This window comes from Pimephales promelas, chromosome 13, assembly GCF_988280905.1.
Source record: "Pimephales promelas chromosome 13, fPimPro1.hap1.1, whole genome shotgun sequence".
NCBI classification, from domain to species: domain Eukaryota; kingdom Metazoa; phylum Chordata; class Actinopteri; order Cypriniformes; family Leuciscidae; genus Pimephales; species Pimephales promelas.
In genome coordinates this window covers 7,067,872-7,094,026 of record NC_142781.1, presented here as the reverse complement: position 1 = coordinate 7,094,026, position 26,155 = coordinate 7,067,872, and the positions used below count along the sequence as shown (strand labels likewise).

General features: G+C 42.7%; 62 non-coding genes across 62 annotated transcripts; all 62 read right to left on the bottom strand.

The window, feature by feature from the left end:
* Positions 1 to 45: 45 nt before the first annotated feature.
* trnav-cac (transfer RNA valine (anticodon CAC)) lies at positions 46 to 118 on the bottom strand. Its single transcript has one exon. It is a non-coding gene; the product is annotated as a tRNA-Val (tRNA).
* Positions 119 to 872: 754 nt separating this feature from the next.
* On the bottom strand, positions 873 to 945 carry trnav-cac (transfer RNA valine (anticodon CAC)). The gene has a single exon. It is a non-coding gene; the product is annotated as a tRNA-Val (tRNA).
* A 123-nt stretch (positions 946 to 1,068) lies between these two features.
* trnav-aac (transfer RNA valine (anticodon AAC)) lies at positions 1,069 to 1,141 on the bottom strand. The gene has a single exon. It is a non-coding gene; the product is annotated as a tRNA-Val (tRNA).
* A 219-nt stretch (positions 1,142 to 1,360) lies between these two features.
* Positions 1,361 to 1,433, bottom strand: trnav-uac (transfer RNA valine (anticodon UAC)). The gene has a single exon. It is a non-coding gene; the product is annotated as a tRNA-Val (tRNA).
* A 1,092-nt stretch (positions 1,434 to 2,525) lies between these two features.
* trnav-cac (transfer RNA valine (anticodon CAC)) lies at positions 2,526 to 2,598 on the bottom strand. The gene has a single exon. It is a non-coding gene; the product is annotated as a tRNA-Val (tRNA).
* A 414-nt stretch (positions 2,599 to 3,012) lies between these two features.
* On the bottom strand, positions 3,013 to 3,085 carry trnav-uac (transfer RNA valine (anticodon UAC)). Its single transcript has one exon. It is a non-coding gene; the product is annotated as a tRNA-Val (tRNA).
* Positions 3,086 to 3,546: 461 nt separating this feature from the next.
* Positions 3,547 to 3,619, bottom strand: trnav-aac (transfer RNA valine (anticodon AAC)). Its single transcript has one exon. It is a non-coding gene; the product is annotated as a tRNA-Val (tRNA).
* A 557-nt stretch (positions 3,620 to 4,176) lies between these two features.
* On the bottom strand, positions 4,177 to 4,249 carry trnav-cac (transfer RNA valine (anticodon CAC)). Its single transcript has one exon. It is a non-coding gene; the product is annotated as a tRNA-Val (tRNA).
* A 123-nt stretch (positions 4,250 to 4,372) lies between these two features.
* trnav-aac (transfer RNA valine (anticodon AAC)) lies at positions 4,373 to 4,445 on the bottom strand. The gene has a single exon. It is a non-coding gene; the product is annotated as a tRNA-Val (tRNA).
* A 557-nt stretch (positions 4,446 to 5,002) lies between these two features.
* trnav-cac (transfer RNA valine (anticodon CAC)) lies at positions 5,003 to 5,075 on the bottom strand. The gene has a single exon. It is a non-coding gene; the product is annotated as a tRNA-Val (tRNA).
* Positions 5,076 to 5,198: 123 nt separating this feature from the next.
* Positions 5,199 to 5,271, bottom strand: trnav-aac (transfer RNA valine (anticodon AAC)). The gene has a single exon. It is a non-coding gene; the product is annotated as a tRNA-Val (tRNA).
* A 219-nt stretch (positions 5,272 to 5,490) lies between these two features.
* trnav-uac (transfer RNA valine (anticodon UAC)) lies at positions 5,491 to 5,563 on the bottom strand. The gene has a single exon. It is a non-coding gene; the product is annotated as a tRNA-Val (tRNA).
* A 266-nt stretch (positions 5,564 to 5,829) lies between these two features.
* On the bottom strand, positions 5,830 to 5,902 carry trnav-cac (transfer RNA valine (anticodon CAC)). The gene has a single exon. It is a non-coding gene; the product is annotated as a tRNA-Val (tRNA).
* Positions 5,903 to 6,655: 753 nt separating this feature from the next.
* trnav-cac (transfer RNA valine (anticodon CAC)) lies at positions 6,656 to 6,728 on the bottom strand. The gene has a single exon. It is a non-coding gene; the product is annotated as a tRNA-Val (tRNA).
* A 123-nt stretch (positions 6,729 to 6,851) lies between these two features.
* On the bottom strand, positions 6,852 to 6,924 carry trnav-aac (transfer RNA valine (anticodon AAC)). The gene has a single exon. It is a non-coding gene; the product is annotated as a tRNA-Val (tRNA).
* A 219-nt stretch (positions 6,925 to 7,143) lies between these two features.
* trnav-uac (transfer RNA valine (anticodon UAC)) lies at positions 7,144 to 7,216 on the bottom strand. The gene has a single exon. It is a non-coding gene; the product is annotated as a tRNA-Val (tRNA).
* A 266-nt stretch (positions 7,217 to 7,482) lies between these two features.
* trnav-cac (transfer RNA valine (anticodon CAC)) lies at positions 7,483 to 7,555 on the bottom strand. The gene has a single exon. It is a non-coding gene; the product is annotated as a tRNA-Val (tRNA).
* Positions 7,556 to 7,679: 124 nt separating this feature from the next.
* trnav-aac (transfer RNA valine (anticodon AAC)) lies at positions 7,680 to 7,752 on the bottom strand. Its single transcript has one exon. It is a non-coding gene; the product is annotated as a tRNA-Val (tRNA).
* Positions 7,753 to 8,309: 557 nt separating this feature from the next.
* On the bottom strand, positions 8,310 to 8,382 carry trnav-cac (transfer RNA valine (anticodon CAC)). Its single transcript has one exon. It is a non-coding gene; the product is annotated as a tRNA-Val (tRNA).
* Positions 8,383 to 8,505: 123 nt separating this feature from the next.
* trnav-aac (transfer RNA valine (anticodon AAC)) lies at positions 8,506 to 8,578 on the bottom strand. Its single transcript has one exon. It is a non-coding gene; the product is annotated as a tRNA-Val (tRNA).
* A 219-nt stretch (positions 8,579 to 8,797) lies between these two features.
* On the bottom strand, positions 8,798 to 8,870 carry trnav-uac (transfer RNA valine (anticodon UAC)). The gene has a single exon. It is a non-coding gene; the product is annotated as a tRNA-Val (tRNA).
* Positions 8,871 to 9,625: 755 nt separating this feature from the next.
* On the bottom strand, positions 9,626 to 9,698 carry trnav-uac (transfer RNA valine (anticodon UAC)). Its single transcript has one exon. It is a non-coding gene; the product is annotated as a tRNA-Val (tRNA).
* Positions 9,699 to 10,159: 461 nt separating this feature from the next.
* On the bottom strand, positions 10,160 to 10,232 carry trnav-aac (transfer RNA valine (anticodon AAC)). The gene has a single exon. It is a non-coding gene; the product is annotated as a tRNA-Val (tRNA).
* Positions 10,233 to 10,451: 219 nt separating this feature from the next.
* On the bottom strand, positions 10,452 to 10,524 carry trnav-uac (transfer RNA valine (anticodon UAC)). Its single transcript has one exon. It is a non-coding gene; the product is annotated as a tRNA-Val (tRNA).
* A 758-nt stretch (positions 10,525 to 11,282) lies between these two features.
* Positions 11,283 to 11,355, bottom strand: trnav-uac (transfer RNA valine (anticodon UAC)). The gene has a single exon. It is a non-coding gene; the product is annotated as a tRNA-Val (tRNA).
* A 461-nt stretch (positions 11,356 to 11,816) lies between these two features.
* Positions 11,817 to 11,889, bottom strand: trnav-aac (transfer RNA valine (anticodon AAC)). Its single transcript has one exon. It is a non-coding gene; the product is annotated as a tRNA-Val (tRNA).
* A 219-nt stretch (positions 11,890 to 12,108) lies between these two features.
* Positions 12,109 to 12,181, bottom strand: trnav-uac (transfer RNA valine (anticodon UAC)). Its single transcript has one exon. It is a non-coding gene; the product is annotated as a tRNA-Val (tRNA).
* A 268-nt stretch (positions 12,182 to 12,449) lies between these two features.
* trnav-cac (transfer RNA valine (anticodon CAC)) lies at positions 12,450 to 12,522 on the bottom strand. Its single transcript has one exon. It is a non-coding gene; the product is annotated as a tRNA-Val (tRNA).
* Positions 12,523 to 12,645: 123 nt separating this feature from the next.
* On the bottom strand, positions 12,646 to 12,718 carry trnav-aac (transfer RNA valine (anticodon AAC)). The gene has a single exon. It is a non-coding gene; the product is annotated as a tRNA-Val (tRNA).
* Positions 12,719 to 12,937: 219 nt separating this feature from the next.
* Positions 12,938 to 13,010, bottom strand: trnav-uac (transfer RNA valine (anticodon UAC)). The gene has a single exon. It is a non-coding gene; the product is annotated as a tRNA-Val (tRNA).
* A 463-nt stretch (positions 13,011 to 13,473) lies between these two features.
* Positions 13,474 to 13,546, bottom strand: trnav-aac (transfer RNA valine (anticodon AAC)). The gene has a single exon. It is a non-coding gene; the product is annotated as a tRNA-Val (tRNA).
* Positions 13,547 to 14,299: 753 nt separating this feature from the next.
* On the bottom strand, positions 14,300 to 14,372 carry trnav-aac (transfer RNA valine (anticodon AAC)). Its single transcript has one exon. It is a non-coding gene; the product is annotated as a tRNA-Val (tRNA).
* Positions 14,373 to 14,591: 219 nt separating this feature from the next.
* trnav-uac (transfer RNA valine (anticodon UAC)) lies at positions 14,592 to 14,664 on the bottom strand. Its single transcript has one exon. It is a non-coding gene; the product is annotated as a tRNA-Val (tRNA).
* Positions 14,665 to 14,932: 268 nt separating this feature from the next.
* Positions 14,933 to 15,005, bottom strand: trnav-cac (transfer RNA valine (anticodon CAC)). Its single transcript has one exon. It is a non-coding gene; the product is annotated as a tRNA-Val (tRNA).
* Positions 15,006 to 15,128: 123 nt separating this feature from the next.
* On the bottom strand, positions 15,129 to 15,201 carry trnav-aac (transfer RNA valine (anticodon AAC)). Its single transcript has one exon. It is a non-coding gene; the product is annotated as a tRNA-Val (tRNA).
* Positions 15,202 to 15,420: 219 nt separating this feature from the next.
* On the bottom strand, positions 15,421 to 15,493 carry trnav-uac (transfer RNA valine (anticodon UAC)). Its single transcript has one exon. It is a non-coding gene; the product is annotated as a tRNA-Val (tRNA).
* A 265-nt stretch (positions 15,494 to 15,758) lies between these two features.
* Positions 15,759 to 15,831, bottom strand: trnav-cac (transfer RNA valine (anticodon CAC)). The gene has a single exon. It is a non-coding gene; the product is annotated as a tRNA-Val (tRNA).
* Positions 15,832 to 15,954: 123 nt separating this feature from the next.
* Positions 15,955 to 16,027, bottom strand: trnav-aac (transfer RNA valine (anticodon AAC)). Its single transcript has one exon. It is a non-coding gene; the product is annotated as a tRNA-Val (tRNA).
* A 755-nt stretch (positions 16,028 to 16,782) lies between these two features.
* On the bottom strand, positions 16,783 to 16,855 carry trnav-aac (transfer RNA valine (anticodon AAC)). The gene has a single exon. It is a non-coding gene; the product is annotated as a tRNA-Val (tRNA).
* Positions 16,856 to 17,609: 754 nt separating this feature from the next.
* trnav-aac (transfer RNA valine (anticodon AAC)) lies at positions 17,610 to 17,682 on the bottom strand. Its single transcript has one exon. It is a non-coding gene; the product is annotated as a tRNA-Val (tRNA).
* Positions 17,683 to 17,901: 219 nt separating this feature from the next.
* On the bottom strand, positions 17,902 to 17,974 carry trnav-uac (transfer RNA valine (anticodon UAC)). Its single transcript has one exon. It is a non-coding gene; the product is annotated as a tRNA-Val (tRNA).
* A 268-nt stretch (positions 17,975 to 18,242) lies between these two features.
* On the bottom strand, positions 18,243 to 18,315 carry trnav-cac (transfer RNA valine (anticodon CAC)). The gene has a single exon. It is a non-coding gene; the product is annotated as a tRNA-Val (tRNA).
* Positions 18,316 to 18,438: 123 nt separating this feature from the next.
* Positions 18,439 to 18,511, bottom strand: trnav-aac (transfer RNA valine (anticodon AAC)). The gene has a single exon. It is a non-coding gene; the product is annotated as a tRNA-Val (tRNA).
* Positions 18,512 to 18,730: 219 nt separating this feature from the next.
* On the bottom strand, positions 18,731 to 18,803 carry trnav-uac (transfer RNA valine (anticodon UAC)). Its single transcript has one exon. It is a non-coding gene; the product is annotated as a tRNA-Val (tRNA).
* Positions 18,804 to 19,068: 265 nt separating this feature from the next.
* On the bottom strand, positions 19,069 to 19,141 carry trnav-cac (transfer RNA valine (anticodon CAC)). The gene has a single exon. It is a non-coding gene; the product is annotated as a tRNA-Val (tRNA).
* Positions 19,142 to 19,264: 123 nt separating this feature from the next.
* On the bottom strand, positions 19,265 to 19,337 carry trnav-aac (transfer RNA valine (anticodon AAC)). The gene has a single exon. It is a non-coding gene; the product is annotated as a tRNA-Val (tRNA).
* A 755-nt stretch (positions 19,338 to 20,092) lies between these two features.
* Positions 20,093 to 20,165, bottom strand: trnav-aac (transfer RNA valine (anticodon AAC)). Its single transcript has one exon. It is a non-coding gene; the product is annotated as a tRNA-Val (tRNA).
* A 754-nt stretch (positions 20,166 to 20,919) lies between these two features.
* trnav-aac (transfer RNA valine (anticodon AAC)) lies at positions 20,920 to 20,992 on the bottom strand. The gene has a single exon. It is a non-coding gene; the product is annotated as a tRNA-Val (tRNA).
* Positions 20,993 to 21,211: 219 nt separating this feature from the next.
* On the bottom strand, positions 21,212 to 21,284 carry trnav-uac (transfer RNA valine (anticodon UAC)). The gene has a single exon. It is a non-coding gene; the product is annotated as a tRNA-Val (tRNA).
* Positions 21,285 to 21,552: 268 nt separating this feature from the next.
* On the bottom strand, positions 21,553 to 21,625 carry trnav-cac (transfer RNA valine (anticodon CAC)). Its single transcript has one exon. It is a non-coding gene; the product is annotated as a tRNA-Val (tRNA).
* Positions 21,626 to 21,748: 123 nt separating this feature from the next.
* trnav-aac (transfer RNA valine (anticodon AAC)) lies at positions 21,749 to 21,821 on the bottom strand. The gene has a single exon. It is a non-coding gene; the product is annotated as a tRNA-Val (tRNA).
* Positions 21,822 to 22,040: 219 nt separating this feature from the next.
* On the bottom strand, positions 22,041 to 22,113 carry trnav-uac (transfer RNA valine (anticodon UAC)). The gene has a single exon. It is a non-coding gene; the product is annotated as a tRNA-Val (tRNA).
* A 265-nt stretch (positions 22,114 to 22,378) lies between these two features.
* trnav-cac (transfer RNA valine (anticodon CAC)) lies at positions 22,379 to 22,451 on the bottom strand. Its single transcript has one exon. It is a non-coding gene; the product is annotated as a tRNA-Val (tRNA).
* A 123-nt stretch (positions 22,452 to 22,574) lies between these two features.
* On the bottom strand, positions 22,575 to 22,647 carry trnav-aac (transfer RNA valine (anticodon AAC)). The gene has a single exon. It is a non-coding gene; the product is annotated as a tRNA-Val (tRNA).
* Positions 22,648 to 23,402: 755 nt separating this feature from the next.
* Positions 23,403 to 23,475, bottom strand: trnav-aac (transfer RNA valine (anticodon AAC)). The gene has a single exon. It is a non-coding gene; the product is annotated as a tRNA-Val (tRNA).
* A 754-nt stretch (positions 23,476 to 24,229) lies between these two features.
* trnav-aac (transfer RNA valine (anticodon AAC)) lies at positions 24,230 to 24,302 on the bottom strand. The gene has a single exon. It is a non-coding gene; the product is annotated as a tRNA-Val (tRNA).
* Positions 24,303 to 24,521: 219 nt separating this feature from the next.
* Positions 24,522 to 24,594, bottom strand: trnav-uac (transfer RNA valine (anticodon UAC)). The gene has a single exon. It is a non-coding gene; the product is annotated as a tRNA-Val (tRNA).
* A 268-nt stretch (positions 24,595 to 24,862) lies between these two features.
* trnav-cac (transfer RNA valine (anticodon CAC)) lies at positions 24,863 to 24,935 on the bottom strand. Its single transcript has one exon. It is a non-coding gene; the product is annotated as a tRNA-Val (tRNA).
* A 123-nt stretch (positions 24,936 to 25,058) lies between these two features.
* trnav-aac (transfer RNA valine (anticodon AAC)) lies at positions 25,059 to 25,131 on the bottom strand. The gene has a single exon. It is a non-coding gene; the product is annotated as a tRNA-Val (tRNA).
* Positions 25,132 to 25,350: 219 nt separating this feature from the next.
* On the bottom strand, positions 25,351 to 25,423 carry trnav-uac (transfer RNA valine (anticodon UAC)). The gene has a single exon. It is a non-coding gene; the product is annotated as a tRNA-Val (tRNA).
* A 265-nt stretch (positions 25,424 to 25,688) lies between these two features.
* Positions 25,689 to 25,761, bottom strand: trnav-cac (transfer RNA valine (anticodon CAC)). Its single transcript has one exon. It is a non-coding gene; the product is annotated as a tRNA-Val (tRNA).
* A 123-nt stretch (positions 25,762 to 25,884) lies between these two features.
* trnav-aac (transfer RNA valine (anticodon AAC)) lies at positions 25,885 to 25,957 on the bottom strand. Its single transcript has one exon. It is a non-coding gene; the product is annotated as a tRNA-Val (tRNA).
* Between the last annotated feature and the right edge of the window lie 198 nt (positions 25,958 to 26,155).

Genomic DNA, 26,155 nt, shown 5'->3' with positions numbered 1-26,155 from the left:
TGCTCAACAGAAAACCACTGAAAAATGTTAGCAAAGACCATCCACAGTTTCCGCCCAGTTTCGAACTGGGGACCTTTCGCGTGTGAGGCGAACGTGATAACCACTACACTACGGAAACAAGCCCTTTATATGCAGACAGAAATCTTCTGGTGCAGGCTTGTTAAAAAGTGTACCAAGGAAAAGTGAGCTGAGCCCTCCTGTTGTGGCAAACAGTTTAAATTTTCTGCCAAAAGCCAATTGCTGTTTCTGCTCGGTTTCGAACCGAGGCCCTTTCGCGTGTTAGGCAAACGTGATCACCACTGCACTACAGAAACCTCCTTATGTAAGACATGTGCTTTTTCGAAAATGGCTCCATCCCATAATCTTTCCTGCAAGCATTGTGACAAGCTGTTTAAATTCCACAAATAACAGATAAGAGCTCATTCGGAATGGCAGTCTGCCTACAGCTCTTTGGTACAATTGCCCTCACCTAATTTCATTAGTCCAAAAACTTTGTTGCGAATTTCAGCACGTATATTAAAAACCCCTTTACTTGTTTCAGCCCAGTTTCGAACTGAGGACCTTTCGCGTGTAAAGCGAACGTGATAACCACTACACTACGGAAACTTAACTTGGAAGACAGTCCGACCTCTTTTAGCGTACGCTTGTTCAAAAGCGACTGAAACGATAGACTGCCCACTGTCCTTAAAATGGCAAAAAGCTGCTATTTTTGTTGGCAGACTAAACATTTTTTATTACTCTACAGGAAACTTCAATGGTCATTTGTTTTGTTTTAGTCCTTTTCTAAAGAATTTACACCACAAATCGCCCTGCAAGTGTTCTGACCCGCTCAACAGAAAACCACTGAAAAAATGTTAGCAAAGACCATCCACAGTTTCCGCCCAGTTTCGAACTGGGGACCTTTCGCGTGTGAGGCGAACGTGATAACCACTACACTACGGAAACAAGCCCTTTAGGTGCAGACAGAAATCTTCTGGTGCAGGCTTGTTAAAAAGTGTACCAAGGAAAAGTGAGCTGAGCCCTCCTGTTGTGGCAAACAGTTTAAATTTTCTGCCAAAAGCCAATTGCTGTTTCTGCTCGGTTTCGAACCGAGGCCCTTTCGCGTGTTAGGCGAACGTGATCACCACTACACTACAGAAACCTCCTTATGTAAGACATGTGCTTTTTCGAAAATGGCTCCATCCCATAATCTTTCCTGCAAGCATTGTGACAAGCTGTTTAAATTCCACAAATAACAGATAAGAGCTCATTCGGAATGGCAGTCTGCCTACAGCTCTTTGGTACAATTGCCCTCACCTAATTTCAATAGTCCAAAAACTTTGTTGCGAATTTCAGCATGTATATTAAATACCCCTTTACTTGTTTCCGCCCAGTTTCGAACTGAGGACCTTTCGCGTGTAAAGCCAACGTGATAACCACTACACTACGGAAACTTAAATTGGAAGACAGTCCGACCTCTTTTAGCGTACGCTTGTTCAAAAGCGACTGAAACGATAGACTGCCCACTGTCCTTAAAATGGCAAAAACTTGCTATTTTTGTTGGCAGACTTAACATTTTTTATTACTCTACAGGAAACTTCAATGGTCATTTGTTTTGTTTTAGTCCTTTTCTAAAGAATTTACACCGCAAATCGCCCTGCAAGTGTTCTGACCTGCTCAACAGAAAACCACTGAAAAATGTTTGCAAAGACCATCCACAGTTTCCGCCCAGTTTCGAACTGGGGACCTTTTGCGTGTGAGGCGAACGTGATAACCACTACACTACGGAAACAAGCTCTTTATATGCAGACAGAAATCTTCTGGTGCAGGCTTGTTAAAAAGTGTACAAAGGAAAAGTGAGCTGAGCCCTCCTGTTGTGGCAAACGGTTTAAATTTTCTGCCAAAAGCCAATTGCTGTTTCTGCTCGGTTTCGAACCGAGGCCCTTTCGCGTGTTAGGCGAACGTGATCACCACTGCACTACAGAAACCTCCTTATGTAAGACATGTGCTTTTTCGAAAATGGCTCCATCCCATAATCTTTCCTGCAAGCATTGTGACAAGCTGTTTAAATTCCACAAATAACAGATAAGAGCTCATTCGGAATGGCAGTCTGCCTACAGATCTTTGGTACAATTGCCCTCACCTAATTTCAATAGTCCAAAAACTTTGTTGCGAATTTCAGCACGTATATTAAAAACCCCTTTACTTGTTTCCGCCCAGTTTCGAAATGAGGACCTTTCGCGTGTAAAGCGAACGTGATAACCACTACACTACGGAAACTTATGTTGGAAGACAGTCCGACCTCTTTTAGCGTACGCTTGTTCAAAAGCGACTGAAACGATAGAATGCCCACTGTCCTTAAAATGGCAAAAAGCTGCTATTTTTGTTGGCAGACTAAACATTTTTTATTACTCTACAGGAAACTTCAATGGTCATTTGTTTTGTTTTAGTCCTTTTCTAAAGAATTTACACCACAAATCGCCCTGCAAGTGTTCTGACCCGCTCAACAGAAAACCACTGAAAAAATGTTAGCAAAGACCATCCACAGTTTCCGCCCAGTTTCGAACTGGGGACCTTTCGCGTGTGAGGCGAACGTGATAACCACTACACTACGGAAACAAGCCCTTCAGGTGCAGACAGAAATCTTCTGGTGCAGGCTTGTTAAAAAGTGTACAAAGGAAAAGTGAGCTGAGCCCTCCTGTTGTGGCAAACAGTTTAAATTTTCTGCCAAAAGCCAATTGCTGTTTCTGCTCGGTTTCGAACCGAGGCCCTTTCGCTTGTTAGGCAAACGTGATCACCACTACACTACAGAAACCTCCTTATGTAAGACATGTGCTTTTTCGAAAATGGCTCCATCCCATAATCTTTCCTGCAAGCATTGTGACAAGCTGTTTAAATTCCACAAACAACAGATAAGAGCTCATTCGGAATGGCAGTCTGCCTACAGCTCTTTGGTACAATTGCCCTCACCTAATTTCAATAGTCCAAAAACTTTGTTGCGAATTTCAGCCATATATTAAAAACCCCTTTACTTGTTTCCGCCCAGTTTCGAACTGAGGACCTTTCACGTGTAAAGCGAACGTGATAACCACTACACTACGGAAACTTAGCTTGGAAGACAGTCCGACCTCTTTTAGCGTACGCTTGTTCAAAAGCGACTGAAACGATAGACTGCCCACTGTCCTTAAAATGGCAAAAAGCTGCTATTTTTGTTGGCAGACTTAACATTTTTTATCACTCTACAGGAAACTTCAATGGTCATTTGTTTTGTTTTAGTCCTTTTCTAAAGAATTTACACAGCAAATCGCCCTGCAAGTGTTCTGACCTGCTCAACAGAAAACCACTGAAAAATGTTAGCAAAGACCATCCACAGTTTCCGCCCAGTTTCGAACTGGGGACCTTTCGCGTGTGAGGCGAACGTGATAACCACTACACTACAGAAACAAGCCCTTCAGGTGCAGACAGAAATCTTCTGGTGCAGGCTTGTTAAAAAGTGTACCAAGGAAAAGTGAGCTGAGCCCTCCTGTTGTGACAAACAGATTAAATTTTCTGCCAAAAGCCAATTGCTGTTTCTGCTCGGTTTCGAACCGAGGCCCTTTCGCGTGTTAGGCGAACGTGATCACCACTACACTACAGAAACCTCCTTATGTAAGACATGTGCTTTTTCGAAAATGGCTCCCTCCCATAATCTTTCCTGCAAGCATTGTGACAAGCTGTTTAAATTCCACAAATAACAGATAAGAGCTCATTCAGAATGGCAGTCTGCCTACAGCTCTTTGGTACAATTGCCCTCACCTAATTTCAATAGTCCAAAAACTTTGTTGCGAATTTCAGCATGTATATTAAATACCCCTTTACTTGTTTCCGCCCAGTTTCGAAATGAGGACCTTTCGCGTGTAAAGCCAACGTGATACCCACTACACTACGGAAACTTAAATTGGAAGACAGTCCGACCTCTTTTAGCGTACGCTTGTTCAAAAGCGACTGAAACGATAGACTGCCCACTGTCCTTAAAATGGCAAAAAGCTGCTATTTTTGTTGGCAGACTTAACATTTTTTATTACTCTACAGGAAACTTCAATGGTCATTTGTTTTGTTTTAGTCCTTTTCTAAAGAATTTACACCGCAAATCGCCCTGCAAGTGTTCTGACCTGCTCAACAGAAAACCACTGAAAAATGTTAGCAAAGACCATCCACAGTTTCCGCCCAGTTTCGAACTGGGGACCTTTCGCGTGTGAGGCGAACGTGATAACCACTACACTACGGAAACAAGCCCTTTAGGTGCAGACAGAAATCTTCTGGTGCAGGCTTGTTAAAAAGTGTACAAAGGAAAAGTGAGCTGAGCCCTCCTGTTGTGGCAAACAGTTTAAATTTTCTGCCAAAAGCCAATTGCTGTTTCTGCTCGGTTTCGAACCGAGGCCCTTTCGCGTGTTAGGCGAACGTGATCACCACTACACTACAGAAACCTCCTTATGTAAGATATGTGCTTTTTCGAAAATGTCTCTATCCCATAATCTTTCCTGTAAGCATTGTGACAAGCTGTTTAAATTCCACAAATAACAGATAAGAGCTCATTCGGAATGGAAGTCTGCCTACAGCTCTTTGGTACAATTGCCCTCACCTAATTTCAATAGTCCAAAAACTTTGTTGCGAATTTCAGCACGTATATTAAAAACCCCTTTACTTGTTTCAGCCCAGTTTCGAACTGAGGACCTTTCGCGTGTAAAGCGAACGTGATAACCACTACACTACGGAAACTTAACTTGGAAGACAGTCCGACCTCTTTTAGCGTACGCTTGTTCAAAAGCGACTGAAACGATAGACTGCCCACTGTCCTTAAAATGGCAAAAAGCTGCTATTTTTGTTGGCAGACTTAACATTTTTTATTACTCTACAGGAAACTTCAATGGTCATTTGTTTTGTTTTAGTCCTTTTCTAAAGAATTTACACCGCAAATCGCCCTGCAAGTGTTCTGACCTGCTCAACAGAAAACCACTGAAAAATGTTAGCAAAGACCATCCACAGTTTCCGCCCAGTTTCGAACTGGGGACCTTTCGCGTGTGAGGCGAACGTGATAACCACTACACTACGGAAACAAGCCCTTTAGGTGCAGACAGAAATCTTCTGGTGCAGGCTTGTTAAAAAGTGTACAAAGGAAAAGTGAGCTGAGCCCTCCTGTTGTGGCAAACAGTTTAAATTTTCTGCCAAAAGCCAATTGCTGTTTCTGCTCGGTTTCGAACCGAGGCCCTTTCGCGTGTTAGGCGAACGTGATCACCACTACACTACAGAAACCTCCTTATGTAAGACATGTGCTTTTTCGAAAATGGCTCCATCCCATAATCTTTCCTGCAAGCATTGTGACAAGCTGTTTAAATTCCACAAACAACAGATAAGAGCTCATTCGGAATGGCAGTCTGCCTACAGCTCTTTGGTACAATTGCCCTCACCTAATTTCAATAGTCCAAAAACTTTGTTGCGAATTTCAGCAAGTATTTTAAAAACCCCTTTACTTGTTTCCGCCCAGTTTCGAACTGAGGACCTTTCGCGTGTAAAGCGAACGTGATAACCACTACACTACGGAAACTTAGCTTGGAAGACAGTCCGACCTCTTTTAGCGTACGCTTGTTCAAAAGCGACTAAAACGATAGACTGCCCACTGTCCTTAAAATGGCAAAAAGCTGCTATTTTTGTTGGCAGACTAAACATTTTTTATTACTCTACAGGAAACTTCAATGGTCATTTGTTTTGTTTTAGTCCTTTTCTAAAGAATTTACACCACAAATCGCCCTGCAAGTGTTCTGACCCGCTCAACAGAAAACCACTGAAAAAATGTTAGCAAAGACCATCCACAGTTTCCGCCCAGTTTCGAACTGGGGACCTTTCGCGTGTGAGGCGAACGTGATAACCACTACACTACGGAAACAAGCCCTTCAGGTGCAGACAGAAATCTTCTGGTGCAGGCTTGTTAAAAAGTGTACCAAGGAAAAGTCAGCTGAGCCCTCCTGTTGTGGCAAACAGTTTAAATTTTCTGCCAAAAGCCAATTGCTGTTTCTGCTCGGTTTCGAACCGAGGCCCTTTCGCGTGTTAGGAGAACGTGATCACCACTACACTACAGAAACCTCCTTATGTAAGACATGTGCTTTTTCGAAAATGGCTCCATCCCATAATCTTTCCTGCAAGCATTGTGACAAGCTGTTTCAATTCCACAAACAACAGATAAGAGCTCATTCGGAATGGCAGTCTGCCTACAGCTCTTTGGTACAATTGCCCTCACCTAATTTCAATAGTCCAAAAACTTTGTTGCGAATTTCAGCACGTATATTAAAAACCCCTTTACTTGTTTCCACCCAGTTTCGAACTGAGGACCTTTCACGTGTAAAGCGAACGTGATAACCACTACACTACGGAAACTTATCTTGGAAGACAGTCCGACCTCTTTTAGCGTACGCTTGTTCAAAAGCGACTGAAACGATAGACTGCCCACTGTCCTTAAAATGGCAAAAAGCTGCTATTTTTGTTGGCAGACTTAACATTTTTTATTACTCTACAGGAAACTTCAATGGTCATTTGTTTTGTTTTAGTCCTTTTCTAAAGAATTTACACCGCAAATCGCCCTGCAAGTGTTCTGACCTGCTCAACAGAAAACCACTGAAAAATGTTAGCAAAGACCATCCACAGTTTCCGCCCAGTTTCGAACTGGGGACCTTTCGCGTGTGAGGCGAACGTGATAACCACTACACTACGGAAACAAGCCCTTTATGTGCAGACAGAAATCTTCTGGTGCAGGCTTGTTAAAAAGTGTACAAAGGAAAAGTGAGCTGAGCCCTCCTGTTGTGGCAAACAGTTTAAATTTTCTGCCAAAAGCCAATTGCTGTTTCTGCTCGGTTTCGAACCGAGGCCCTTTCGCGTGTTAGGCGAACGTGATCACCACTACACTACAGAAACCTCCTTATGTAAGATATGTGCTTTTTCGAAAATGGCTCCATCCCATAATCTTTCCTGCAAGCATTGTGACAAGCTGTTTAAATTCCACAAACAAAAGATAAGAGCTCATTCGGAATGGCAGTCTGCCTACAGCTCTTTGGTACAATTGCCCTCACCTAATTTCAATAGTCCAAAAACTTTGTTGCGAATTTCAGCACGTATATTTAAAACCCCTTTACTTGTTTCCGCCCAGTTTCGAACTGAGGACCTTTCGCGTGTAAAGCGAACGTGATAACCACTACACTACGGAAACTTATCTTGTAAGACAGTCCGACTTCTTTTACCATACGCTTGTTCAAAAGCGACTGAAACGATAGACTGCCCACTGTCCTTAAAATGGCAAAAAGCTGCTATTTTTGTTGGCAGACTAAACATTTTTTATTACTCTACAGGAAACTTCAATGGTCATTTGTTTTGTTTTAGTCCTTTTCTAAAGAATTTACACCACAAATCGCCCTGCAAGTGTTCTGACCCGCTCAACAGAAAACCACTGAAAAAATGTTAGCAAAGACCATCCACAGTTTCCGCCCAGTTTCGAACTGGGGACCTTTCGCGTGTGAGGCGAACGTGATAACCACTACACTACGGAAACAAGCCCTTCAGGTGCAGACAGAAATCTTCTGGTGCAGGCTTGTTAAAAAGTGTACAAATGAAAAAGTGAGCTGAGCCCTCCTGTTGTGGCAAACAGTTTACATTTTCTGCCAAAAGCCAATTGCTGTTTCTGCTCGGTTTCGAACCGAGGCCCTTTCGCGTGTTAGGCGAACGTGATCACCACTACACTACAGAAACCTCCTTATGTAAGATATGTGCTTTTTCGAAAATGTCTCTATCCCATAATCTTTCCTGCAAGCATTGTGACAAGCTGTTTAAATTCCACAAATAACAGATAAGAGCTCATTCGGAATGGAAGTCTGCCTACAGCTCTTTGGTACAATTGCCCTCACCTAATTTCAATAGTCCAAAAACTTTGTTGCGAATTTCAGCACGTATATTAAAAACCCCTTTACTTGTTTCAGCCCAGTTTCGAACTGAGGACCTTTTGCGTGTAAAGCGAACGTGATAACCACTACACTACGGAAACTTAACTTGGAAGACAGTCCGACCTCTTTTAGCGTACGCTTGTTCAAAAGCGACTGAAACGATAGACTGCCCACTGTCCTTAAAATGGCAAAAAGCTGCTATTTTTGTTGGCAGACTTAACATTTTTTATTACTCTACAGGAAACTTCAATGGTCATTTGTTTTGTTTTAGTCCTTTTCTAAAGAATTTACACCGCAAATCGCCCTGCAAGTGTTCTGACCTGCTCAACAGAAAACCACTGAAAAATGTTAGCAAAGACCATCCACAGTTTCCGCCCAGTTTCGAACTGGGGACCTTTCGCGTGTGAGGCGAACGTGATAACCACTACACTACGGAAACAAGCCCTTTAGGTGCAGACAGAAATCTTCTGGTGCAGGCTTGATAAAAAGTGTACAAAGGAAAAGTGAGCTGAGCCCTCCTGTTGTGGCAAACAGTTTAAATTTTCTGCCAAAAGCCAATTGCTGTTTCTGCTCGGTTTCGAACCGAGGCCCTTTCGCGTGTTAGGCGAACGTGATCACCACTACACTACAGAAACCTCCTTATGTAAGACATGTGCTTTTTCGAAAATGGCTCCATCCCATAATCTTTCCTGCAAGCATTGTGACAAGCTGTTTAAATTCCACAAACAACAGATAAGAGCTCATTCGGAATGGCAGTCTGCCTACAGCTCTTTGGTACAATTGCCCTCACCTAATTTCAATAGTCCAAAAACTTTGTTGCGAATTTCAGCACGTATATTAAAAACCCCTTTACTTGTTTCCGCCCAGTTTCGAACTGAGGACCTTTCACGTGTAAAGCGAACGTGATAACCACTACACTACGGAAACTTAACTTGGAAGACAGTCCGACCTCTTTTAGCGTACGCTTGTTCAAAAGCGACTGAAACGATAGACTGCCCACTGTCCTTAAAATGGCAAAAAGCTGCTATTTTTGTTGGCAGACTTAACATTTTTTATTACTCTACAGGAAACTTCAATGGTCATTTGTTTTGTTTTAGTCCTTTTCTAAAGAATTTACACCGCAAATCGCCCTGCAAGTGTTCTGACCTGCTCAACAGAAAACCACTGAAAAATGTTAGCAAAGACCATCCACAGTTTCCACCCAGTTTCGAACTGGGGACCTTTCGCGTGTGAGGCGAACGTGATAACCACTACACTACGGAAACAAGCCCTTTATGTGCAGACAGAAATCTTCTGGTGCAGGCTTGTTAAAAAGTGTACAAAGGAAAAGTGAGCTGAGCCCTCCTGTTGTGGCAAACAGTTTAAATTTTTTCTGCCAAAAGCCAATTGCTGTTTCTGCTCGGTTTCGAACCGAGGCCCTTTCGCGTGTTAGGCGAACGTGAGCACCACTACACTACAGAAACCTCCTTATGTAAGATATGTGCTTTTTCGAAAATGTCTCTATCCCATAATCTTTCCTGCAAGCATTGTGACAAGCTGTTTAAATTCCACAAATAACAGATAAGAGCTCATTCGGAATGGAAGTCTGCCTACAGCTCTTTGGTACAATTGCCCTCACCTAATTTCAATAGTCCAAAAACTTTGTTGCGAATTTCAGCACGTATATTAAAAACCCCTTTACTTGTTTCCGCCCAGTTTCGAACTGAGGACCTTTCGCGTGTAAAGCGAACGTGATAACCACTACACTACGGAAACTTAACTTGGAAGACAGTCCGACCTCTTTTAGCGTACGCTTGTTCAAAAGCGACTGAAACGATAGACTGCCCACTGTCCTTAAAATGGCAAAAAGCTGCTATTTTTGTTGGCAGACTTAACATTTTTTATTACTCTACAGGAAACTTCAATGGTCATTTGTTTTGTTTTAGTCCTTTTCTAAAGAATTTACACCGCAAATCGCCCTGCAAGTGTTCTGACCTGCTCAACAGAAAACCACTGAAAAATGTTAGCAAAGACCATCCACAGTTTCCGCCCAGTTTCGAACTGGGGACCTTTCGCGTGTGAGGCGAACGTGATAGCCACTACACTACGGAAACAAGCCCTTCAGGTGCAGACAGAAATCTTCTGGTGCAGGCTTGTTAAAAAGTGTACCAAGGAAAAGTGAGCTGAGCCCTCCTGTTGTGGCAAACAGTTTAAATTTTCTGCCAAAAGCCAATTGCTGTTTCTGCTCGGTTTCGAACCGAGGCCCTTTCGCGTGTTAGGCGAACGTGATCACCACTACACTACAGAAACCTCCTTATGTAAGACATGTGCTTTTTCGAAAATGGCTCCATCCCATAATCTTTCCTGCAAGCATTGTGACAAGCTGTTTAAATTCCACAAACAACAGATAAGAGCTCATTCGTAATGGCAGTCTGCCTACAGCTCTTCGGTACAATTGCCCTCACCTAATTTCAATAGTCCAAAAACTTTGTTGCGAATTTCAGCACGTATATTAAAAACCCCTTTACTTGTTTCCGCCCAGTTTCGAACTGAGGACCTTTCGCGTGTAAAGCGAACGTGATAACCACTACACTACGGAAACTTAACTTGGAAGACAGTCCGACCTCTTTTAGCGTACGCTTGTTCAAAAGCGACTGAAACGATAGACTGCCCACTGTCCTTAAAATGGCAAAAAGCTGCTATTTTTGTTGGCAGACTAAACATTTTTTTTTATTACTCTACAGGAAACTTCAATGGTCATTTGTTTTGTTTTAGTCCTTTTCTAAAGAATTTACACCGCAAATCTCCCTGCAAGTGTTCTGACCTGCTCAACAGAAAACCACTGAAAAATGTTAGCAAAGACCATCCACAGTTTCCGCCCAGTTTTGAACTGGGGACCTTTCGCGTGTGAGGCGAACGTGATAACCACTACACTACGGAAACAAGCCCTTTAGGTGCAGACAGAAATCTTCTGGTGCAGGCTTGTTAAAAAGTGTACCAAGGAAAAGTGAGCTGAGCCCTCCTGTTGTGGCAAACAGTTTAAATTTTTTCTGCCAAAAGCCAATTGCTGTTTCTGCTCGGTTTCGAACCGAGGCCCTTTCGCGTGTTAGGCGAACGTGAGCACCACTACACTACAGAAACCTCCTTATGTAAGATATGTGCTTTTTCGAAAATGTCTCTATCCCATAATCTTTCCTGCAAGCATTGTGACAAGCTGTTTAAATTCCACAAATAACAGATAAGAGCTCATTCGGAATGGAAGTCTGCCTACAGCTCTTTGGTACAATTGCCCTCACCTAATTTCAATAGTCCAAAAACTTTGTTGCGAATTTCAGCACGTATATTAAAAACCCCTTTACTTGTTTCCGCCCAGTTTCGAACTGAGGACCTTTCGCGTGTAAAGCGAACGTGATAACCACTACACTACGGAAACTTAACTTGGAAGACAGTCCGACCTCTTTTAGCGTACGCTTGTTCAAAAGCGACTGAAACGATAGACTGCCCACTGTCCTTAAAATGGCAAAAAGCTGCTATTTTTGTTGGCAGACTTAACATTTTTTATTACTCTACAGGAAACTTCAATGGTCATTTGTTTTGTTTTAGTCCTTTTCTAAAGAATTTACACCGCAAATCGCCCTGCAAGTGTTCTGACCTGCTCAACAGAAAACCACTGAAAAATGTTAGCAAAGACCATCCACAGTTTCCGCCCAGTTTCGAACTGGGGACCTTTCGCGTGTGAGGCGAACGTGATAGCCACTACACTACGGAAACAAGCCCTTCAGGTGCAGACAGAAATCTTCTGGTGCAGGCTTGTTAAAAAGTGTACCAAGGAAAAGTGAGCTGAGCCCTCCTGTTGTGGCAAACAGTTTAAATTTTCTGCCAAAAGCCAATTGCTGTTTCTGCTCGGTTTCGAACCGAGGCCCTTTCGCGTGTTAGGCGAACGTGATCACCACTACACTACAGAAACCTCCTTATGTAAGACATGTGCTTTTTCGAAAATGGCTCCATCCCATAATCTTTCCTGCAAGCATTGTGACAAGCTGTTTAAATTCCACAAACAACAGATAAGAGCTCATTCGTAATGGCAGTCTGCCTACAGCTCTTCGGTACAATTGCCCTCACCTAATTTCAATAGTCCAAAAACTTTGTTGCGAATTTCAGCACGTATATTAAAAACCCCTTTACTTGTTTCCGCCCAGTTTCGAACTGAGGACCTTTCGCGTGTAAAGCGAACGTGATAACCACTACACTACGGAAACTTAACTTGGAAGACAGTCCGACCTCTTTTAGCGTACGCTTGTTCAAAAGCGACTGAAACGATAGACTGCCCACTGTCCTTAAAATGGCAAAAAGCTGCTATTTTTGTTGGCAGACTAAACATTTTTTTTTATTACTCTACAGGAAACTTCAATGGTCATTTGTTTTGTTTTAGTCCTTTTCTAAAGAATTTACACCGCAAATCTCCCTGCAAGTGTTCTGACCTGCTCAACAGAAAACCACTGAAAAATGTTAGCAAAGACCATCCACAGTTTCCGCCCAGTTTCGAACTGGGGACCTTTCGCGTGTGAGGCGAACGTGATAACCACTACACTACGGAAACAAGCCCTTTAGGTGCAGACAGAAATCTTCTGGTGCAGGCTTGTTAAAAAGTGTACCAAGGAAAAGTGAGCTGAGCCCTCCTGTTGTGGCAAACAGTTTAAATTTTCTGCCAAAAGCCAATTGCTGTTTCTGCTCGGTTTCGAACCGAGGCCCTTTCGCGTGTTAGGCGAACGTGATCACCACTACACTACAGAAACCTCCTTATGTAAGACATGTGCTTTTTCGAAAATGGCTCCATCCCATAATCTTTCCTGCAAGCATTGTGACAAGCTGTTTAAATTCCACAAACAACAGATAAGAGCTCATTCGGAATGGCAGTCTGCCTACAGCTCTTTGGTACAATTGCCCTCACCTAATTTCAATAGTCCAAAAACTTTGTTGCGAATTTCAGCACGTATATTAAAAACCCCTTTACTTGTTTCCGCCCAGTTTCGAACTGAGGACCTTTCACGTGTAAAGCGAACGTGATAACCACTACACTACGGAAACTTAACTTGGAAGACAGTCCGACCTCTTTTAGCGTACGCTTGTTCAAAAGCGACTGAAACGATAGAAACCGGCCACTGTCCTTAAAATGGCAAAAAGATGCTATTTTTGTTGGCAGACTTAACATTTTTTATTACTCTACAGGAAACTTCAATGGTCATTTGTTTTGTTTTAGTCCTTTTCTAAAGAATTTACACCGCAAATCGCCCTGCAAGTGTTCTGACCTGCTCAACAGAAAACCACTGAAAAATGTTAGCAAAGACCATCCACAGTTTCCGCCCAGTTTCGAACTGGGGACCTTTCGCGTGTGAGGCAAACGTGATAACCACTACACTACGGAAACAAGCCCTTTATGTGCAGACAGAAATCTTCTGGTGCAGGCTTGTTAAAAAGTGTACAAAGGAAAAGTGAGCTGAGCCCTCCTGTTGTGGCAAACAGTTTAAATTTTCTGCCAAAAGCCAATTGCTGTTTCTGCTCGGTTTCGAACCGAGGCCCTTTCGCGTGTTAGGCGAACGTGATCACCACTACACTACAGAAACCTCCTTATGTAAGATATGTGCTTTTTCGAAAATGGCTCCATCCCATAATCTTTCCTGCAAGCATTGTGACAAGCTGTTTAAATTCCACAAACAACAGATAAGAGCTCATTCGGAATGGCAGTCTGCCTACAGCTCTTTGGTACAATTGCCCTCACCTAATTTCAATAGTCCAAAAACTTTGTTGCGAATTTCAGCATGTTTATTAAATACCCCTTTACTTGTTTCCGCCCAGTTTCGAAATGAGGACCTTTCGCCTGTAAAGCGAACGTGATAACCACTACACTACGGAAACTTAACTTGGAAGACAGTCCGACCTCTTTTAGCGTACGCTTGTTCAAAAGCGACTGAAACGATAGACTGCCCACTGTCCTTAAAATGGCAAAAAGCTGCTATTTTTGTTGGCAGACTTAACATTTTTTATTACTCTACAGGAAACTTCAGTGGTCATTTGTTTTGTTTTAGTCCTTTTCTAAAGAATTTACACCGCAAATCGCCCTGCAAGTGTTCTGACCTGCTCAACAGAAAACCACTGAAAAATGTTAGCAAAGACCATCCACAGTTTCCGCCCAGTTTCGAACTGGGGACCTTTCGCGTGTGAGGCGAACGTGATAGCCACTACACTACGGAAACAAGCCCTTCAGGTGCAGACAGAAATCTTCTGGTGCAGGCTTGTTAAAAAGTGTACCATGGAAAAGTGAGCTGAGCCCTCCTGTTGTGGCAAACAGTTTAAATTTTCTGCCAAAAGCCAATTGCTGTTTCTGCTCGGTTTCGAACCGAGGCCCTTTCGCGTGTTAGGCGAACGTGATCACCACTACACTACAGAAACCTCCTTATGTAAGACATGTGCTTTTTCAAAAATGGCTCCATCCCATAATCTTTCCTGCAAGCATTGTGACAAGCTGTTTAAATTCCACAAACAACAGATAAGAGCTCATTCGTAATGGCAGTCTGCCTACAGCTCTTCGGTACAATTGCCCTCACCTAATTTCAATAGTCCAAAAACTTTGTTGCGAATTTCAGCACGTATATTAAAAACCCCTTTACTTGTTTCCGCCCAGTTTCGAACTGAGGACCTTTCGCGTGTAAAGCGAACGTGATAACCACTACACTACGGAAACTTAACTTGGAAGACAGTCCGACCTCTTTTAGCGTACGCTTGTTCAAAAGCGACTGAAACGATAGACTGCCCACTGTCCTTAAAATGGCAAAAAGCTGCTATTTTTGTTGGCAGACTAAACATTTTTTTTTATTACTCTACAGGAAACTTCAATGGTCATTTGTTTTGTTTTAGTCCTTTTCTAAAGAATTTACACCGCAAATCTCCGTGCAAGTGTTCTGACCTGCTCAACAGAAAACCACTGAAAAATGTTAGCAAAGACCATCCACAGTTTCCGCCCAGTTTCGAACTGGGGACCTTTCGCGTGTGAGGCGAACGTGATAACCACTACACTACGGAAACAAGCCCTTTAGGTGCAGACAGAAATCTTCTGGTGCAGGCTTGTTAAAAAGTGTACCAAGGAAAAGTGAGCTGAGCCCTCCTGTTGTGGCAAACAGTTTAAATTTTCTGCCAAAAGCCAATTGCTGTTTCTGCTCGGTTTCGAACCGAGGCCCTTTCGCGTGTTAGGCGAACGTGATCACCACTACACTACAGAAACCTCCTTATGTAAGACATGTGCTTTTTCGAAAATGGCTCCATCCCATAATCTTTCCTGCAAGCATTGTGACAAGCTGTTTAAATTCCACAAACAACAGATAAGAGCTCATTCGGAATGGCAGTCTGCCTACAGCTCTTTGGTACAATTGCCCTCACCTAATTTCAATAGTCCAAAAACTTTGTTGCGAATTTCAGCACGTATATTAAAAACCCCTTTACTTGTTTCCGCCCAGTTTCGAACTGAGGACCTTTCACGTGTAAAGCGAACGTGATAACCACTACACTACGGAAACTTAACTTGGAAGACAGTCCGACCTCTTTTAGCGTACGCTTGTTCAAAAGCGACTGAAACGATAGACTGCCCACTGTCCTTAAAATGGCAAAAAGCTGCTATTTTTGTTGGCAGACTTAACATTTTTTATTACTCTACAGGAAACTTCAGTGGTCATTTGTTTTGTTTTAGTCCTTTTCTAAAGAATTTACACCGCAAATCGCCCTGCAAGTGTTCTGACCTGCTCAACAGAAAACCACTGAAAAATGTTAGCAAAGACCATCCACAGTTTCCGCCCAGTTTCGAACTGGGGACCTTTCGCGTGTGAGGCGAACGTGATAACCACTACACTACGGAAACAAGCCCTTTATGTGCAGACAGAAATCTTCTGGTGCAGGCTTGTTAAAAAGTGTACAAAGGAAAAGTGAGCTGAGCCCTCCTGTTGTGGCAAACAGTTTAAATTTTCTGCCAAAAGCCAATTGCTGTTTCTGCTCGGTTTCGAACCGAGGCCCTTTCGCGTGTTAGGCGAACGTGATCACCACTACACTACAGAAACCTCCTTATGTAAGATATGTGCTTTTTCGAAAATGGCTCCATCCCATAATCTTTCCTGCAAGCATTGTGACAAGCTGTTTAAATTCCACAAACAACAGATAAGAGCTCATTCGGAATGGCAGTCTGCCTACAGCTCTTTGGTACAATTGCCCTCACCTAATTTCAATAGTCCAAAAACTTTGTTGCGAATTTCAGCATGTATATTAAATACCCCTTTACTTGTTTCCGCCCAGTTTCGAAATGAGGACCTTTCGCCTGTAAAGCCAACGTGATAACCACTACACTACGGAAACTTAAATTGGAAGACAGTCCGACCTCTTTTAGCGTACGCTTGTTCAAAAGCGACTGAAACGATAGACTGCCCACTGTCCTTAAAATGGCAAAAAGCTGCTATTTTTGTTGGCAGACTTAACATTTTTTATTACTCTACAGGAAACTTCAATGGTCATTTGTTTTGTTTTAGTCCTTTTCTAAAGAATTTACACCGCAAATCGCCCTGCAAGTGTTCTGACCTGCTCAACAGAAAACCACTGAAAAATGTTAGCAAAGACCATCCACAGTTTCCACCCAGTTTCGAACTGGGGACCTTTCGCGTGTGAGGCGAACGTGATAACCACTACACTACGGAAACAAGCCCTTTATGTGCAGACAGAAATCTTCTGGTGCAGGCTTGTTAAAAAGTGTACAAAGGAAAAGTGAGCTGAGCCCTCCTGTTGTGGCAAACAGTTTAAATTTTTTCTGCCAAAAGCCAATTGCTGTTTCTGCTCGGTTTCGAACCGAGGCCCTTTCGCGTGTTAGGCGAACGTGATCACCACTACACTACAGAAACCTCCTTATGTAAGATATGTGCTTTTTCGAAAATGTCTCTATCCCATAATCTTTCCTGCAAGCATTGTGACAAGCTGTTTAAATTCCACAAATAACAGATAAGAGCTCATTCGGAATGGAAGTCTGCCTACAGCTCTTTGGTACAATTGCCCTCACCTAATTTCAATAGTCCAAAAACTTTGTTGCGAATTTCAGCACGTATATTAAAAACCCCTTTACTTGTTTCAGCCCAGTTTCGAACTGAGGACCTTTCGCGTGTAAAGCGAACATGATAACCACTACACTACGGAAACTTAACTTGGAAGACAGTCCGACCTCTTTTAGCGTACGCTTGTTCAAAAGCGACTGAAACGATAGACTGCCCACTGTCCTTAAAATGGCAAAAAGCTGCTATTTTTGTTGGCAGACTTAACATTTTTTATTACTCTACAGGAAACTTCAATGGTCATTTGTTTTGTTTTAGTCCTTTTCTAAAGAATTTAAACCGCAAATCGCCCTGCAAGTGTTCTGACCCGCTCAACAGAAAACCACTGAAAAAATGTTAGCAAAGACCATCCACAGTTTCCGCCCAGTTTCGAACTGGGGACCTTTCGCGTGTGAGGCGAACGTGATAGCCACTACACTACGGAAACAAGCCCTTCAGGTGCAGACAGAAATCTTCTGGTGCAGGCTTGTTAAAAAGTGTACCAAGGAAAAGTGAGCTGAGCCCTCCTGTTGTGGCAAACAGTTTAAATTTTCTGCCAAAAGCCAATTGCTGTTTCTGCTCGGTTTCGAACCGAGGCCCTTTCGCGTGTTAGGCGAACGTGATCACCACTACACTACAGAAACCTCCTTATGTAAGACATGTGCTTTTTCGAAAATGGCTCCATCCCATAATCTTTCCTGCAAGCATTGTGACAAGCTGTTTAAATTCCACAAACAACAGATAAGAGCTCATTCGTAATGGCAGTCTGCCTACAGCTCTTCGGTACAATTGCCCTCACCTAATTTCAATAGTCCAAAAACTTTGTTGCGAATTTCAGCACGTATATTAAAAACCCCTTTACTTGTTTCCGCCCAGTTTCGAACTGAGGACCTTTCGCGTGTAAAGCGAACGTGATAACCACTACACTACGGAAACTTAACTTGGAAGACAGTCCGACCTCTTTTAGCGTACGCTTGTTCAAAAGCGACTGAAACGATAGACTGCCCACTGTCCTTAAAATGGCAAAAAGCTGCTATTTTTGTTGGCAGACTAAACATTTTTTTTTATTACTCTACAGGAAACTTCAATGGTCATTTGTTTTGTTTTAGTCCTTTTCTAAAGAATTTACACCGCAAATCTCCCTGCAAGTGTTCTGACCTGCTCAACAGAAAACCACTGAAAAATGTTAGCAAAGACCATCCACAGTTTCCGCCCAGTTTCGAACTGGGGACCTTTCGCGTGTGAGGCGAACGTGATAACCACTACACTACGGAAACAAGCCCTTTAGGTGCAGACAGAAATCTTCTGGTGCAGGCTTGTTAAAAAGTGTACCAAGGAAAAGTGAGCTGAGCCCTCCTGTTGTGGCAAACAGTTTAAATTTTCTGCCAAAAGCCAATTGCTGTTTCTGCTCGGTTTCGAACCGAGGCCCTTTCGCGTGTTAGGCGAACGTGATCACCACTACACTACAGAAACCTCCTTATGTAAGACATGTGCTTTTTCGAAAATGGCTCCATCCCATAATCTTTCCTGCAAGCATTGTGACAAGCTGTTTAAATTCCACAAACAACAGATAAGAGCTCATTCGGAATGGCAGTCTGCCTACAGCTCTTTGGTACAATTGCCCTCACCTAATTTCAATAGTCCAAAAACTTTGTTGCGAATTTCAGCACGTATATTAAAAACCCCTTTACTTGTTTCCGCCCAGTTTCGAACTGAGGACCTTTCACGTGTAAAGCGAACGTGATAACCACTACACTACGGAAACTTAACTTGGAAGACAGTCCGACCTCTTTTAGCGTACGCTTGTTCAAAAGCGACTGAAACGATAGACTGCCCACTGTCCTTAAAATGGCAAAAAGCTGCTATTTTTGTTGGCAGACTTAACATTTTTTATTACTCTACAGGAAACTTCAGTGGTCATTTGTTTTGTTTTAGTCCTTTTCTAAAGAATTTACACCGCAAATCGCCCTGCAAGTGTTCTGACCTGCTCAACAGAAAACCACTGAAAAATGTTAGCAAAGACCATCCACAGTTTCCGCCCAGTTTCGAACTGGGGACCTTTCGCGTGTGAGGCGAACGTGATAACCACTACACTACGGAAACAAGCCCTTTATGTGCAGACAGAAATCTTCTGGTGCAGGCTTGTTAAAAAGTGTACAAAGGAAAAGTGAGCTGAGCCCTCCTGTTGTGGCAAACAGTTTAAATTTTCTGCCAAAAGCCAATTGCTGTTTCTGCTCGGTTTCGAACCGAGGCCCTTTCGCGTGTTAGGCGAACGTGATCACCACTACACTACAGAAACCTCCTTATGTAAGATATGTGCTTTTTCGAAAATGGCTCCATCCCATAATCTTTCCTGCAAGCATTGTGACAAGCTGTTTAAATTCCACAAACAACAGATAAGAGCTCATTCGGAATGGCAGTCTGCCTACAGCTCTTTGGTACAATTGCCCTCACCTAATTTCAATAGTCCAAAAACTTTGTTGCGAATTTCAGCATGTATATTAAATACCCCTTTACTTGTTTCCGCCCAGTTTCGAAATGAGGACCTTTCGCCTGTAAAGCCAACGTGATAACCACTACACTACGGAAACTTAAATTGGAAGACAGTCCGACCTCTTTTAGCGTACGCTTGTTCAAAAGCGACTGAAACGATAGACTGCCCACTGTCCTTAAAATGGCAAAAAGCTGCTATTTTTGTTGGCAGACTTAACATTTTTTATTACTCTACAGGAAACTTCAATGGTCATTTGTTTTGTTTTAGTCCTTTTCTAAAGAATTTACACCGCAAATCGCCCTGCAAGTGTTCTGACCTGCTCAACAGAAAACCACTGAAAAATGTTAGCAAAGACCATCCACAGTTTCCACCCAGTTTCGAACTGGGGACCTTTCGCGTGTGAGGCGAACGTGATAACCACTACACTACGGAAACAAGCCCTTTATGTGCAGACAGAAATCTTCTGGTGCAGGCTTGTTAAAAAGTGTACAAAGGAAAAGTGAGCTGAGCCCTCCTGTTGTGGCAAACAGTTTAAATTTTTTCTGCCAAAAGCCAATTGCTGTTTCTGCTCGGTTTCGAACCGAGGCCCTTTCGCGTGTTAGGCGAACGTGATCACCACTACACTACAGAAACCTCCTTATGTAAGATATGTGCTTTTTCGAAAATGTCTCTATCCCATAATCTTTCCTGCAAGCATTGTGACAAGCTGTTTAAATTCCACAAATAACAGATAAGAGCTCATTCGGAATGGAAGTCTGCCTACAGCTCTTTGGTACAATTGCCCTCACCTAATTTCAATAGTCCAAAAACTTTGTTGCGAATTTCAGCACGTATATTAAAAACCCCTTTACTTGTTTCAGCCCAGTTTCGAACTGAGGACCTTTCGCGTGTAAAGCGAACATGATAACCACTACACTACGGAAACTTAACTTGGAAGACAGTCCGACCTCTTTTAGCGTACGCTTGTTCAAAAGCGACTGAAACGATAGACTGCCCACTGTCCTTAAAATGGCAAAAAGCTGCTATTTTTGTTGGCAGACTTAACATTTTTTATTACTCTACAGGAAACTTCAATGGTCATTTGTTTTGTTTTAGTCCTTTTCTAAAGAATTTAAACCGCAAATCGCCCTGCAAGTGTTCTGACCCGCTCAACAGAAAACCACTGAAAAAATGTTAGCAAAGACCATCCACAGTTTCCGCCCAGTTTCGAACTGGGGACCTTTCGCGTGTGAGGCGAACGTGATAGCCACTACACTATGGAAACAAGCCCTTCAGGTGCAGACAGAAATCTTCTGGTGCAGGCTTGTTAAAAAGTGTACCATGGAAAAGTGAGCTGAGCCCTCCTGTTGTGGCAAACAGTTTAAATTTTCTGCCAAAAGCCAATTGCTGTTTCTGCTCGGTTTCGAACCGAGGCCCTTTCGCGTGTTAGGCGAACGTGATCACCACTACACTACAGAAACCTCCTTATGTAAGACATGTGCTTTTTCGAAAATGGCTCCATCCCATAATCTTTCCTGCAAGCATTGTGACAAGCTGTTTAAATTCCACAAACAACAGATAAGAGCTCATTCGTAATGGCAGTCTGCCTACAGCTCTTCGGTACAATTGCCCTCACCTAATTTCAATAGTCCAAAAACTTTGTTGCGAATTTCAGCACGTATATTAAAAACCCCTTTACTTGTTTCCGCCCAGTTTCGAACTGAGGACCTTTCGCGTGTAAAGCGAACGTGATAACCACTACACTACGGAAACTTAACTTGGAAGACAGTCCGACCTCTTTTAGCGTACGCTTGTTCAAAAGCGACTGAAACGATAGACTGCCCACTGTCCTTAAAATGGCAAAAAGCTGCTATTTTTGTTGGCAGACTAAACATTTTTTTTTATTACTCTACAGGAAACTTCAATGGTCATTTGTTTTGTTTTAGTCCTTTTCTAAAGAATTTACACCGCAAATCTCCCTGCAAGTGTTCTGACCTGCTCAACAGAAAACCACTGAAAAATGTTAGCAAAGACCATCCACAGTTTCCGCCCAGTTTCGAACTGGGGACCTTTCGCGTGTGAGGCGAACGTGATAACCACTACACTACGGAAACAAGCCCTTTAGGTGCAGACAGAAATCTTCTGGTGCAGGCTTGTTAAAAAGTGTACCAAGGAAAAGTGAGCTGAGCCCTCCTGTTGTGGCAAACAGTTTAAATTTTCTGCCAAAAGCCAATTGCTGTTTCTGCTCGGTTTCGAACCGAGGCCCTTTCGCGTGTTAGGCGAACGTGATCACCACTACACTACAGAAACCTCCTTATGTAAGACATGTGCTTTTTCGAAAATGGCTCCATCCCATAATCTTTCCTGCAAGCATTGTGACAAGCTGTTTAAATTCCACAAACAACAGATAAGAGCTCATTCGGAATGGCAGTCTGCCTACAGCTCTTTGGTACAATTGCCCTCACCTAATTTCAATAGTCCAAAAACTTTGTTGCGAATTTCAGCACGTATATTAAAAACCCCTTTACTTGTTTCCGCCCAGTTTCGAACTGAGGACCTTTCACGTGTAAAGCGAACGTGATAACCACTACACTACGGAAACTTAACTTGGAAGACAGTCCGACCTCTTTTAGCGTACGCTTGTTCAAAAGCGACTGAAACGATAGACTGCCCACTGTCCTTAAAATGGCAAAAAGCTGCTATTTTTGTTGGCAGACTTAACATTTTTTATTACTCTACAGGAAACTTCAGTGGTCATTTGTTTTGTTTTAGTCCTTTTCTAAAGAATTTACACCGCAAATCGCCCTGCAAGTGTTCTGACCTGCTCAACAGAAAACCACTGAAAAATGTTAGCAAAGACCATCCACAGTTTCCGCCCAGTTTCGAACTGGGGACCTTTCGCGTGTGAGGCGAACGTGATAACCACTACACTACGGAAACAAGCCCTTTATGTGCAGACAGAAATCTTCTGGTGCAGGCTTGTTAAAAAGTGTACAAAGGAAAAGTGAGCTGAGCCCTCCTGTTGTGGCAAACAGTTTAAATTTTCTGCCAAAAGCCAATTGCTGTTTCTGCTCGGTTTCGAACCGAGGCCCTTTCGCGTGTTAGGCGAACGTGATCACCACTACACTACAGAAACCTCCTTATGTAAGATATGTGCTTTTTCGAAAATGGCTCCATCCCATAATCTTTCCTGCAAGCATTGTGACAAGCTGTTTAAATTCCACAAACAACAGATAAGAGCTCATTCGGAATGGCAGTCTGCCTACAGCTCTTTGGTACAATTGCCCTCACCTAATTTCAATAGTCCAAAAACTTTGTTGCGAATTTCAGCATGTATATTAAATACCCCTTTACTTGTTTCCGCCCAGTTTCGAAATGAGGACCTTTCGCCTGTAAAGCCAACGTGATAACCACTACACTACGGAAACTTAAATTGGAAGACAGTCCGACCTCTTTTAGCGTACGCTTGTTCAAAAGCGACTGAAACGATAGACTGCCCACTGTCCTTAAAATGGCAAAAAGCTGCTATTTTTGTTGGCAGACTTAACATTTTTTATTACTCTACAGGAAACTTCAATGGTCATTTGTTTTGTTTTAGTCCTTTTCTAAAGAATTTACACCGCAAATCGCCCTGCAAGTGTTCTGACCTGCTCAACAGAAAACCACTGAAAAATGTTAGCAAAGACCATCCACAGTTTCCACCCAGTTTCGAACTGGGGACCTTTCGCGTGTGAGGCGAACGTGATAACCACTACACTACGGAAACAAGCCCTTTATGTGCAGACAGAAATCTTCTGGTGCAGGCTTGTTAAAAAGTGTACAAAGGAAAAGTGAGCTGAGCCCTCCTGTTGTGGCAAACAGTTTAAATTTTTTCTGCCAAAAGCCAATTGCTGTTTCTGCTCGGTTTCGAACCGAGGCCCTTTCGCGTGTTAGGCGAACGTGATCACCACTACACTACAGAAACCTCCTTATGTAAGATATGTGCTTTTTCGAAAATGTCTCTATCCCATAATCTTTCCTGCAAGCATTGTGACAAGCTGTTTAAATTCCACAAATAACAGATAAGAGCTCATTCGGAATGGAAGTCTGCCTACAGCTCTTTGGTACAATTGCCCTCACCTAATTTCAATAGTCCAAAAACTTTGTTGCGAATTTCAGCACGTATATTAAAAACCCCTTTACTTGTTTCAGCCCAGTTTCGAACTGAGGACCTTTCGCGTGTAAAGCGAACATGATAACCACTACACTACGGAAACTTAACTTGGAAGACAGTCCGACCTCTTTTAGCGTACGCTTGTTCAAAAGCGACTGAAACGATAGACTGCCCACTGTCCTTAAAATGGCAAAAAGCTGCTATTTTTGTTGGCAGACTTAACATTTTTTATTACTCTACAGGAAACTTCAATGGTCATTTGTTTTGTTTTAGTCCTTTTCTAAAGAATTTAAACCGCAAATCGCCCTGCAAGTGTTCTGACCCGCTCAACAGAAAACCACTGAAAAAATGTTAGCAAAGACCATCCACAGTTTCCGCCCAGTTTCGAACTGGGGACCTTTCGCGTGTGAGGCGAACGTGATAGCCACTACACTATGGAAACAAGCCCTTCAGGTGCAGACAGAAATCTTCTGGTGCAGGCTTGTTAAAAAGTGTACCATGGAAAAGTGAGCTGAGCCCTCCTGTTGTGGCAAACAGTTTAAATTTTCTGCCAAAAGCCAATTGCTGTTTCTGCTCGGTTTCGAACCGAGGCCCTTTCGCGTGTTAGGCGAACGTGATCACCACTACACTACAGAAACCTCCTTATGTAAGACATGTGCTTTTTCGAAAATGGCTCCATCCCATAATCTTTCCTGCAAGCATTGTGACAAGCTGTTTAAATTCCACAAACAACAGATAAGAGCTCATTCGTAATGGCAGTCTGCCTACAGCTCTTCGGTACAATTGCCCTCACCTAATTTCAATAGTCCAAAAACTTTGTTGCGAATTTCAGCACGTATATTAAAAACCCCTTTACTTGTTTCCGCCCAGTTTCGAACTGAGGACCTTTCGCGTGTAAAGCGAACGTGATAACCACTACACTACGGAAACTTAACTTGGAAGACAGTCCGACCTCTTTTAGCGTACGCTTGTTCAAAAGCGACTGAAACGATAGACTGCCCACTGTCCTTAAAATGGCAAAAAGCTGCTATTTTTGTTGGCAGACTAAACATTTTTTTTTATTACTCTACAGGAAACTTCAATGGTCATTTGTTTTGTTTTAGTCCTTTTCTAAAGAATTTACACCGCAAATCTCCCTGCAAGTGTTCTGACCTGCTCAACAGAAAACCACTGAAAAATGTTAGCAAAGACCATCCACAGTTTCCGCCCAGTTTCGAACTGGGGACCTTTCGCGTGTGAGGCGAACGTGATAACCACTACACTACGGAAACAAGCCCTTTAGGTGCAGACAGAAATCTTCTGGTGCAGGCTTGTTAAAAAGTGTACCAAGGAAAAGTGAGCTGAGCCCTCCTGTTGTGGCAAACAGTTTAAATTTTCTGCCAAAAGCCAATTGCTGTTTCTGCTCGGTTTCGAACCGAGGCCCTTTCGCGTGTTAGGCGAACGTGATCACCACTACACTACAGAAACCTCCTTATGTAAGACATGTGCTTTTTCGAAAATGGCTCCATCCCATAATCTTTCCTGCAAGCATTGTGACAAGCTGTTTAAATTCCACAAACAACAGATAAGAGCTCATTCGGAATGGCAGTCTGCCTACAGCTCTTTGGTACAATTGCCCTCACCTAATTTCAATAGTCCAAAAACTTTGTTGCGAATTTCAGCACGTATATTAAAAACCCCTTTACTTGTTTCCGCCCAGTTTCGAACTGAGGACCTTTCACGTGTAAAGCGAACGTGATAACCACTACACTACGGAAACTTAACTTGGAAGACAGTCCGACCTCTTTTAGCGTACGCTTGTTCAAAAGCGACTGAAACGATAGACTGCCCACTGTCCTTAAAATGGCAAAAAGCTGCTATTTTTGTTGGCAGACTTAACATTTTTTATTACTCTACAGGAAACTTCAGTGGTCATTTGTTTTGTTTTAGTCCTTTTCTAAAGAATTTACACCGCAAATCGCCCTGCAAGTGTTCTGACCTGCTCAACAGAAAACCACTGAAAAATGTTAGCAAAGACCATCCACAGTTTCCGCCCAGTTTCGAACTGGGGACCTTTCGCGTGTGAGGCGAACGTGATAACCACTACACTACGGAAACAAGCCCTTTATGTGCAGACAGAAATCTTCTGGTGCAGGCTTGTTAAAAAGTGTACAAAGGAAAAGTGAGCTGAGCCCTCCTGTTGTGGCAAACAGTTTAAATTTTCTGCCAAAAGCCAATTGCTGTTTCTGCTCGGTTTCGAACCGAGGCCCTTTCGCGTGTTAGGCGAACGTGATCACCACTACACTACAGAAACCTCCTTATGTAAGATATGTGCTTTTTCGAAAATGGCTCCATCCCATAATCTTTCCTGCAAGCATTGTGACAAGCTGTTTAAATTCCACAAACAACAGATAAGAGCTCATTCGGAATGGCAGTCTGCCTACAGCTCTTTGGTACAATTGCCCTCACCTAATTTCAATAGTCCAAAAACTTTGTTGCGAATTTCAGCATG